Source organism: Berghia stephanieae, chromosome 11 (assembly GCF_034508935.2).
Source record: "Berghia stephanieae isolate SIO BIC M18660-M18661 chromosome 11, UCSD_Bste_1.3, whole genome shotgun sequence".
In the NCBI taxonomy this organism is placed as follows: Eukaryota; Metazoa; Mollusca; class Gastropoda; order Nudibranchia; family Aeolidiidae; genus Berghia; species Berghia stephanieae.
Genome location: NC_088370.1, coordinates 38,966,150 through 38,978,175, shown reverse-complemented (window position 1 = coordinate 38,978,175; position 12,026 = coordinate 38,966,150). Strand labels below are relative to the sequence as shown.

The following is a 12,026-nucleotide window of genomic DNA, read 5'->3' as shown; positions in this document are numbered from 1 at the left end:
TGTAGTAGTAGTAGTGGTAGTGATGATAATGTGGTAGTGGTGGTTGTAGTTGTAGTAGTAGTGGAAGTGATGATGATGTGGTGGTGGTGGTTGTAGTAGTAGTAGTAGTAGTAGTAGTAGTAGTAGTAGTAGTAGTAGTAGTAGTAGTAGTAGTAGTAGTAGTAGTAGTAGTAGTAGTAGTGGAAGTGATGATGATGTGGTGGTGGTGGTGGTTGTAGTAGTAGTAGTAGTAGTAGTAGTGATGATGATGAGGTGGTGGTGGTTGTAGTAGCAGTGGTAGTGATGACGATGTAGCGGTGGTAGTTGTAGTAGTAGCAGTGGTGGTAGTGATGAAGATGAGGTGGTGGTGGTGCTTGCAGTAGTAGTGGTAGTGATAATGATGTGGTTGTGGTTGTAGTAGTGGTGGTGGTAATGATGATGGTGTGGTGGTGATGATGGTTGTAGTACAAATGGTAGTGATGATGAACTGGTAGTGGTGGTTGTAGTAGTAGTAGTGGTAATCATGATGTGGTGGTGGTTGTAGTAGTAGCAGTAGTGATGACGTGGTGGTGGTTGTAGTAGTAGTGGTAATGATGATGTGGTGGTGGTGGTTGTAGTAGTAGTGGATGATGATGTGGTGGTGGTGGTTGTAGTAGTAGTGGTGGTGGTTGTAGTAACAGTGGTAATGATGATGCAGTGGTGGTGGTGGTGGTTGTAGTAGTGGTAGTGATGATGTGGTGGTGGTGGTTATAGTAGTAGTAGTGGTAGTGATGATATGGTTGTGGTTGTAGTAGTAGCTGTAAAGATGATGTGATGCTGGTAGTTGTAGTAGTAGTGGTATTGATGATGATGGGGTAGTGGTGGTTGTAGTAGTTGCAGTGATGATGATGTGGTGGTGGTGGTGGTGGTTGCAGTAGTAGTGGTAGTGATGACGATGTGGTGGTGGTGGTTGCAGTAGTAGTGGTAGTGATGATGATGTGGTGGTGGTGGTTGTAATAGTGATGGTAGTTGTGGTAATGATGATGATGTGGTGGTGGTGATTGTTGTAGTAGTTGTGGTACTGATGATGATGTGGTGGTGGTGGTTGTAGTAGTAATGGTAGTGATGATAATGTGGTGGTGGTGATTGCAGTAGTAGTGGTAGTGATGATGGTTGCAATACTAGTGGCAGTGATGATGATGTGGTGGTTGGAAGGGGGGGGGGGGTATCCTTAGAACAAATTGACCTCACCGGAATTTGACGGAAGTTGCCCGGAGCCCGGAATTTTTGGCTCCAGACCGGAGTTTTTTCCGGTGAAACCGGAGTTTTTTCCGGTGAAACCGGAGTTTTGGCATCACTGTACAGTATAGTATAGTATAGTATAGTTATAGTATAGTATAGTATAGTATAGTATAGTATAGTATAGTATAGTATAGTATAGTACAGTACAGTATAGTATAGTATAGTATAGTATAGTATAGTATAGTATAGTATAGAAGGGTGTCCAGCGAATTAGGCTTTCAGTGCCTTTGCTGATCTAGGGTGTATGGGTAATTCTTTGCAGTTATCTCAGTTTGATGGGGGGGGGGGGGCTCAACTAAGCTGAATCTGTAGTTTAGACAGAGGCTGTCAAATTGCATCTTGAAGGCATTTAGGTCTGGAGCTTCCTCAACTGAGATTGGAAGGTTGTTCCATCAATCCATTACAGTCATTGGCCAACCGGGTCTGTTAGATCTGGTTAAAAGTACTATGCGATAGACTAGGATCCTATCCAAAGGATAGCAAGCAAGCAATTGCTACTGTCCATTTCACACTACATTATGAATTCCAGCTCTAAAGGAATCATTAGTTTTGGTTTATTTATTGTTTCCACATTTGTTGAACCAGATGCCAACTGGGTTTTTTATTGGAAGGATGTCCGTAGTTTCGCAGCACACCTAAAGAGAACCTCTGAACCCCCTTTTTTTATCGGAACCCCCCCCCCCTACCTCAACCCTAACTAAAGATACTATAACTATACCATAACTATAACCTGATGGAACAATGTTTGCCATCACTTGCAACATCGAAATTGATGGGAAACATAATAATGGTGTCGGCTGTAATCATAAAAGACAACTGATTCAGCAAATTGAAATTAGAAAAATCACACTAATTATAAAATTAAACTTATCTTAAATAGTAATAGTAATATTTATTGGACATTGCAACTAATTGAAAGTCCGTAGTGGCTAAAAGAGTGCTGTGAAACTACGGAAGTCTTCCCCTTTTTAAAAAATGTTATAATAATAATTGTGTTGATGCTTTTATAAATGTTTTATGTTTATTTCACAAACTTTTATTTTTGTTTATTCTTTTTAGCTGTAACTAGATAAACCTACTGTAAATATTTAGACTTCACAAGGCAAAAAAAAAAGGGACCGTTTTATATCATGATAAATATGGTAACAGTAGTACCTAAACACAAATAGTTCTTTATTGACATACATAAAATCTTAAAGTCTCTCTCTCTATATATATCCTACTCCTACTTGAACTTGTCAACTAATTTCTCAGCTAGGCTACAGTTGCAGTGCTGCGGCTAATTCTTTTTCAATTTCCAATGCGATGTTTAGACTATCAAACTTTTTTTTTTTCTGGTGACACTAACTGAAAATGATTTCATATTTTAGTCGAATCCTTTGACAGGACTAGATAAACGGTAAATGGAAGTGAGTGGGGGCGTAGAAAGAAGTAGAGCCAGAAACAAGGAAAAGACAGTCTCAGAGTCGGCGTCAGTCAGTCAGAGTCAGAGAGACGCACAGAGAGAATCTGTCCTGTTGAGTAATTATTAGTCATCGCCTTATTTTTTGTCAACATTTCCTTTAAATAAACGAAACAGGAATGCATAGCATTCTCAGTACCAATATACGCAAAATACAATGCTACTATAAGTATAAGCGTTATTGTTACCTTTTACTATTACACAAGATTGATGCAACAAGTTAACTCTCAGTGATGTTTTTCTTTTTTTTTTTTTTTTTTCGCTCCCTGAAGATAATATTTCCATTGACTTGGAACGGGAAATAACTCTCTTTTTTTTTTTCCTTCTCTCTCAGCTTGGCTTGGAAATACCAGAATGACATTTCTGACTAGTTTTCGTTTGTAATTATGGAGTCGTTTGGCATCGAACGATTCGTCCTGTACGAATGAGCTGAATACTTGTATTTTAATAATATTTAATGTTCAAACAAACAAGACAGGTGGAAACTTTTATCCCAGATACACACTTATTACAACAGGACGAGAAAATCATGAACAATTCCTAATCCCTTTATGGCATTTTTATATTGAATCTCAGTCAACCCTGGCAAAAGATATAACTGACGCTGCTACAAGATTGCCAGTTTGGCGTTTTAAAACCATATCTTTTATAAATTTGGCATTCTCTCTCTCTCTCCTCTCTCTCTCTCTCTCTCTCTCTCTCTCTCTCTCTCTCTCTCTCTCTCTCTCTCTCTCTCTCTCTCTCTGCTCTCTCTCTCTCTTATCTCTCTCACTAAATATATATATATATATATATATATATATATATATATATATATATATATATATATGTATATGTTCAAATCTCGTAAATATTCTTATTCATTAGACAACGCAAGCTAAATCAAGAAAACTCACTTATAATAATTAATGGTAATAAGAGAGGATAATGAACTGTTCCTACTTTCGTGTTCATCGTTCATCGTTCATTTTAGCAGAAAAATTGATGTTCATTAGGCAGTGCTGCAATACGACTGACGACTAGACTCATTTTCAATGTCAAGTCTTTTCTCGAGATAAACCTTTGATATGAAAAATAAAAATTCCCAAGGATGAGTAAATGGAATTTATTTAATTATTCATTTGTTTATTTATTCCATTCTTTATTTACTTATTTATTCATTTTTAAAAAATATATATTTATGACGAGATTTAGCAACTCACCTTCTCAGTCAATCACATTGGCTTTTCGTAAGTAAAGGCATCGGCGGTCGCTGCTCTGGTATAGATAGAACGAAGATGACGTCACTCTGGTCTTTGATGGGTTTTTTTTTTTTTTTTTTTTTTTTTTTTTTTTTTTTTTTTTTTTTTTTTTTTTTTTTTTTTTTTTTTTTTTTTTGCCATCCACGTTTATGAGTAATTATCACTAAACTGTATTTACCAGACATTCAAAGTTCGTGGTTACACAGAGGTGTCTGTGTTGGTCAATTATACTTTCGGACGGCAATGTTGTGAGCTTCTTAGCCAAGCGCATTCTATCCATTGCAGTGCTGAAGTCATCCCCGATTGTATTGGACTTTGTCCATAACTTAACCAATTAAAATGTTCACTTAAGTCGTTCAATTTGTTCCACACTGTCCTATAATGATGGTCTGGATCCTTCAAAAACGATTTAGGGGGGGGGGGGGGGGGGGGGGGGGGTAACGGATTTACGATCGACGATAGATCATAGGTATAGATAGAACGAAATTGACGCCACTCAGGTCTTTGTTATTGCTTCATGCCATCCGCGTTTATGAGTAATTGTCACTAAACTGTATTAACCCGACTATAAACGTTTAATGTTACACATAGTTTTGTGTGTTGGTCCGTTATACTTCCGGATGGCAATATTGTGAGCTTCTTAGCCAAGCGCATACTATCAATAGGAGGAGTAAATATCTGCCGTTAACTAAAGGCACCATTTCCGACACAAGTAAAAAAAAATAATCAAAAAATTTAAAAAAAAACCCCCAAAACGTGAGCCTTTTATAGAGCGCAATATCCTCAGAACGTGCTCAAAGCGCTTTACAAGGGCCCCTTGGCGAACAGCAACACCAAACATAACATAAGGGACTAGACGAGACGCCTGTTTGGCGAAATTACATTGTTTTTCTCTCCGATAAATACAGCGCTTTTTACGACTAGATAGTAGTCATTTTACATCTAAGTACGGTGAGAGAATGTGAATAAAGAGCCTTTTCCAAAGACTTAAATAATATGCGCCGCTCAGAGGAGGTCTCGAACCGACGTGTACATATATGCAGGCCTGACATTCGAATCCACTTATGGGCCTAGTTTATCATTGTTGTAACGGACAATATTTAATTTTGCGTCATTTTTTTTTTTGGAGATTTCCATTACAACAATGAGCCCATAAGGAATTGGGTTATCAGACCTACAAATAAGTGCACGTCGAATGAAAACAATGCGATACAGATGTGATTCTCTCTTTTTTTTTTTAATTTCAGAGAGCTGTTTGTTTTTGTTTTGTTAGTTTTTTTCCTTTTAAAGAAAAAATTTTGTTTTATTTTGTTTTTTTTGTTTTTTTTGTAGTTGTTTTTTTCGGGGGGGGGGGGGGGGGGGGGGGTCTCTGAAACAATGAAAACAACGTGTACAAATAGTCAGGTCTGACAACCAAACCCACTTATGGCCTTAGTTTATCATTGTTATGATGGACAATATGTTGCGTCATTTTTTCTTTTAGATTTCCATTACAACAATGAGCCCATAAGGAATTGGGTTATCAGACCTAAAGATAAGTGCACGGCGACTCGAACCCAGGACCTTCCGATCCGAACGTGAGTGTCACCCCACAAGAATCTCACAGCCGCGTACTACCAACTTGAGGCGGTGAAAGACACATCATCATCGTCGTCGTCGTCATCATTACCACTACCACCAACACCATCATCATCATCATCACATCATCATCCTTACCACCACCACCTTCGTGGGGGGGGGGGGGGGGGGGAACAAAGGATCTAAAATCACAACAATGTCAGACAGTTTTAGAAAATTAATTATACTTTTTCTGTCTTCCTTCCGTATGTAATTTGAGTTGTAATTCTTAGTATTGTGAAACTTCAGAGCTTGTGCCAGCCAACAATATTTTTCACTGTTTTTGTCTTTGAATCGTTTTCCACACAACAAATCAATTCCAACCAAACTGGAAGTCACGGGTCAGATCGTAGCCTTCGTCAATTTATAGCTGGAAACTTCCCTACAATGTTGTCACAATGTAAGGCGACAATCATCATAAGAAAATAAAAAGTGATTTGTCGTTAACCCTCTCCTTACCAACCATAGGAAAATCGTCACATTCGTTACGATCCAACCAGCACTTTTATCATTCAGATTTCTTTTGTAAATCACACAATTTAAAGAAAAATGTTTTATGACAGCTATAAAAACGTCACACTGTGTTCTAGAGTTCATTTTGCTGATCAATATTATGCATAGAATATATTTATTGCTTTCCTGTTTGAGTAAGGAAAAAAACTATTTTTGTGTTTGGTGGGTGTGAAATTTTGGGGAAAATTCTGAAAATGGCTAGTAAGGAAAGGGTTAAATGAAACACTTTAAACGATCCCACTGATTGAATTATTGAATACAACTAACTCACAGCTCACTTTATTTAGTCGTCGTCGCCTCATATTGTGACGTCATCTTTTGGCCACTGCCAGGCTATGAGTTTATTGTTTGTTTGTTTTTAAGGGTTTTACGGCGCTTGCAACACATTAAGGTCATATCAGCGCCAGTAAAAAGGAAGAAAATGGGATGGTAAAAAGTTCTAGAACTACAACTAAAGCACAAAAGAAAAGGTAAGACAAAGGGGAATTGGTTCAAATAGGATACAGATGTAGATTCCAAAAGCACACCGTCAAAGTACTTAGTTTGAGATCACCTAAAAGTCTCATCCAGGCACAAGCACAGGTCCCAACTAAAAGGAATACACCAAAATGTTTACCAATCATATAATATAATATGTAAACTAAACATAATACAATGCATAACAGAGAGATGATTTACAAGGAAAAAAATATAATCTCCCAAAACTATAACTATACATTCGACTGTTTCCCTCCCAGCCAAGGAACTCCGGCAAGGATCAGGACAAAACTATGAAATCTCATTCCAGGACAATGAAAGGAAACAATTGGAAAACGGGTATGGGGGATAGAAGACACAGCATGTACCTCCCTGCCCGCTATGGGAGGTCAGGATCCCCACCCAGTCTATGTGGTCTAATGACATGACGCTCGGATTCGGACCGGAAAGTCAATGGATTAGAGTCCCACTATGCGACGCAAAGTTGAGTCCTTAGGAAAAAAAAAAGATCTTTACTCACATTCTCTCATCGTATTCAGGTGTAAAATGAGTACCTGACCGTTAACAGCGATTTCTTTTTCTGTCGGAAAAAAATGTAATATCGCCAAAACAGGAGTTATGTCTCGTCCTACATGTTAAGTGTTGCTGTTAGCTAGGGACATTGTTAAGCGCTTTGAGCACGTTTAGAGTTTTTATTATTTATTTTCTATTTTTCTGGTAAATTTGCGTGAGAGTCAAATACATGCTCTCCTTATTGAGCCTCGAGGTAGCCCCCCCCCCCCTCCCCCTGACCACAACGAAAACAAATAGAGATGTATAATTTTCACATATGACATAGAAATAAGAAAATACTTCCTGAGTGTTTGTTTCAATGTATAATAATATTATATTTATTTCCAGTCACAAACGATCTCAAAAGTTAAAATAGATAAATTTACACATCTAGGAACACATCCAAAACACGACACATCATTTATTGTGACCGTGTCAATATGGATTTCATGTCGTCATGAACCAGATATTAAAAAAAAAAAATTTGGGTGTGGAGGGGGGGGGGGGGGAGTTATTGTTTTAACTCACTCAATCCTTAAGATTTTTGTTACTTTTCAAAATTGTAAAAAAAAATATATATATATTAAAAATGAACATACATAGATAATTTTATTCAACTATCATTAACATGCAAAAACTAAAAACATTAGCTTTGATACCTACGCCTAAAATTTGTCTCATAAAAATGTAATGAATAGGCATGGGGTAAAAGTAACCCGGATAAACTACGGATATAGTCGGTGTTAGGGTTGAGTGAGTTAAAAGAAAAGTTTAAGGTCAGAATGATCGTGAAATTTCTTTTTCTTTTTTTTTTTTTCTTTTTCTTCTTTGGTGTTAATAATAACAATCCCTACAACGTGGGCAAGCATCTTTAACTAAAATGACGCCATTATTTTAGACTAAATCAATTTCTTTAGTTTCTGTTTCAGTCAGATTTGATAGGTGCCCCACTGAGGTGGCTGGTTACATAGTTTATAGATAGTTCGAAGATGACGTCATTCAGGCCTTTGTTATTGCCTTTGCCATCCGCGTTTGTGAGTTATTCTCACTAAACTGTATTAACCATCATTATCACTACAATAAAGCAATAGACAACTATATAATATACATAGTAATAACACTCGGTGGTAAACAATATTGATAAGATTAACAGTTTATATTTATATTATATTGCGATGAACAGATTAAAATAATGATGATAATAATTGTGGTAATTAAAAAAAAAATAGTAATAGTAATGATGATGATGATGATGATGATGATGATGATGATAATGATAATAATAATAATAATAATAATAATAATAATAATAATAATAATAATAATAATAATAATAATAATAATAATAATAATAAAAAAGAAGAAGAAGAAGAAGAAGAAGAAGAAGAAGAAGAAGAAGAAGAAGAAGAAGAAGAAGAAGAAGAAGAAGAAGAAGAAAAAGGAAGAAGAATTCAGGGAAGCTACCCATACATAAGATATTCTTTTAAACGTAGGTGTCATATTAACTACAAGATATGAAGTGAGTACTCACTTCATATCTTGTAGTTAATATGACACCTACGTTTAAAAGAATATCTTATCTTAGTGATAATGATGAATAAACTGGTCGATATTTGTGATTATAGATAGAATGCGCTTGGTCAAGGAGTTCACAAAATTGCCATCCGGAAGTATAACGGACCAACACACAAACTCTGTGTAACCACTCACTTTTCTGAATTAAAAATTCACCCCATACACCGGAGCATACTCAATGTCTCAATCGTTTCTATGTCATATGTTTGTGATGAGAATATTGGCTATTAAGCTTAACTGCTGGTCAAAATTACTTCGCGATGGTGGTGAACGAATCGGCGATCTCAAGAAGTGGGTGAGAGAGGGATCTAGAAATGACTTTGGGTTTGAAACGAATATTTTGTGTTCGTGGATAGCTCACACGGTAGAGCCACGCTCTCACCTGCCAGGCGGAGTTGTCGTACCAATAAGGTCGCAGGTTCAAACCCACCACCGCCGCGAAAAAATTTTTTATTCTCTATTGTCTTCTGGCACTTTTCTACTCACTTCATATCTTGTTGTTACCAACATAAGTGCCTGCTCCACTCACTTTTCTGAATTAAAAATTCACCCCATACACCGGAGCATACTCAATGTCTCAATCGTTTCTATGTTATCTGTTTGTGATGAGAATATTGGCTATTAAGCTTAACTGCTGGTCAAAATTACTTCGCGATGGTGGTGAACGAATCGGCGATCTCAAGAAGTGGGTGAGAGAGGGATCTAGAAATGACTTTGGGTTTGAAACGAATATTTTTGTGTTCGTGGATAGCTCACACGGTAGAGCCACGCTCTCACCTGCCAGGCGGAGTTGTCGTACCAATAAGGTCGCAGGTTCAAACCCCACCACCGCCGCGAAAATTTTTTTTATTCTCTATTGTCTTCTGGCACTTTTCTACTCACTTCATATCTTGTTGTTACCAACATAAGTGCCTGCTCCACTCACTTTTCTGAATTAAAAATTCACCCCATACACCGGAGCATACTCAATGTCTCAATCGTTTGTATGTTATATGTTTGTGATGAGAATATTGGCTATTAAGCTTAACTGCTGGTCAAAATTACTTCGCAATGGTGGTGAACGAATCGGCGATCTCAAGAAGTGGGTGAGAGAGGGATCTAGAAATAACTTTGGGTTTGAAACGAATATTTTTGTGTTCGTGGATAGCTCACACGGTAGAGCCACGCTCTCACCTGCCAGGCGGAGTTGTCGTACCAATAAGGTCGCAGGTTCAAACCCCACCACCGCCGCGAAAAAAATTTTTATTCTCTATTGTCTTCTGGCACTTTTCTACTCACTTCATATCTTGTTGTTACCAACATAAGTGCCTGCTCCACTCACTTTTACTGGATGGCGCCCCTTGCTAAATAAAAAGATTAACATCGAAAGATGAACAGTTCCCATTGTTTCCAATGCACAGTTGTTGCTGTTTTTGTTTATGTTTTTTTTAAGGGGGGGGGGGGGGGGGGGGGGGGGGGGGAAGAAGACGAAGAAGAAGAAGAAGAAGAAGAATTCAAGGGATGCTACCCATACATAAGCATATACTTTTAAATGTCAGTGTCGTATTAACTGGATGGCGCCCCTTGCTAAATAAAACGATGAACATCGAAGGCGAGGAAGAAGATAAATATATAATGAAAGAATGAAAAAAAAAAAAAAAAGAGAGAGAGAGGACCAAAATAAAAATTAAAACATATCATTAAATGAATAAAGGAAAGATAAGGACAAAAAAAAAAACAAACCCAAGAAAAAGCTAAAACACGATGACTCTCAAGCACACAAGCACAGAGGGTGTTTTAATTTATGAGGCATGGGCTAAATCCAGTTCGTTTGATTCAATTTTTTTGTTTGTTTGTTGCTTTAGGTCTCTTCCAACACAATTGAGGTTATATGAGAGACCGCTGAAACAAAAAAACAAGCAATCTAACAAAAATAGTACAAATGTAAATCAAAATCATAACCTAAAGATATCATAAGCTAAATTATAAATAACCAAGAACAAACAGGCAGAAGATTTACAGCAACAAAAATATCCCCTGTCAAAAATACAATCACAAACCAAAGAAGCAGGATAGGCTAGTAAAGAGAAGAAGAAACGACATCACTATCGGATCGTACACCCATGCGAACATCATAGGTATATGATTCAAGGGTGATGCTCCCATCCAACCACCCGCTTTGATTCAATGACAAAGCCAGAGGGACGCTAGTATAGAGAGTGGCATCAGATATTATAGGGGAACAGAAGACTGGCGTTATCCCCCAACTAACTTTCTGCTGGATTGAACAAAGATAAGGGATAAACTAAAAAAAAACCCAAAAACAATAGGCTTTAAAACAAACAGAAATAGAAAATAAGAAAAAAAAATTGCCCAAAATATCGTAATATTTTTTTTCGGATTTATATTACAGTAAAAGTTACTCAATGTTTCCATAAATTTGTTTACAATATAATGAAAGACTTTTTAACATAAGAGTAAAAATCACATAAGCATTCAGTCGATTCCATATAAGCAAAAGAACAAAAAATGTCGTCAATGGTAGAAAACTTATTTTAAATCATTACCCAGGATCTATTGTTGGAAATAAATATCAACAGATGAGATGGTGACGATCTATAGTCCTTATATATATATATATATATATATATATATATATATATATATATATATATATATATATATATTATGTAGCTCAACTACACGAGCGAGGTTGGTGATTTGGCGAGGTTTTATCTCTTATATTTATATATGAGCATATTATATATATATATATATATATATATATATATATATATATATATATTATATATATATATATATAATATGCTCGCCAAATCACCAACCTCGCTCGTGTAGTTGAGACTTAAACAGCAAAAATTGAGCTGTTTTTTGAAGGTTTTTTTCCCCAATCATATTATACGACTGTTATTTATTAGCTTATAACTAAAGAGAATAAATTGCAACATTCAAGACCAAGAAGTAGTCGGAGATCGATTTTCAATTCATCTAGTCAATAATGAACTTAACCATGGCCATTTATATAAAATAGAAGATTTAACTATATTTATTGCAATTTGTGTATAAAGTTGATGATCAAATCCCGCTAGCACTATATCGAGGATAGGCCACGGAACGAAAGCCCTCCGTCCCACTGCTTCTGATATATATTCTTTTCTTTCATACCATGTTTATACTATGCTATGTATAAAACAATTAATATGATGTAATATCAAAATTAATAATTCACAATAACAACAAACTCGAAGTGATTAATGAGATCATCCGGAAAGCTAAAATAATAACGAAACAAAAAAGGACCGTCGAGAGGTCAGTACAACAACAACAAC

General features: G+C 36.5%; 1 protein-coding gene across 3 annotated transcripts in view; it reads right to left on the bottom strand.

Moving 5' to 3' along the window:
- LOC144956959 (lysine-specific histone demethylase 1B-like) overlaps window positions 1-3,018 on the bottom strand; it is a 50,832-nt gene extending 47,814 nt beyond the window's left edge. For 2 of the 3 annotated variants that reach the window (XR_013642049.1, XM_078887808.1), the window contains exon 1: window positions 2,911-2,996. The gene's annotated coding sequence lies outside the window, so the exon portion shown is untranslated. Of the gene's footprint in view, window positions 1-2,910 lie in introns of all 3 variants that reach the window. The other variant, XM_078887809.1, reaches the window with a different exon arrangement.
- Window positions 3,019-12,026: the final 9,008 nt, after the last annotated feature.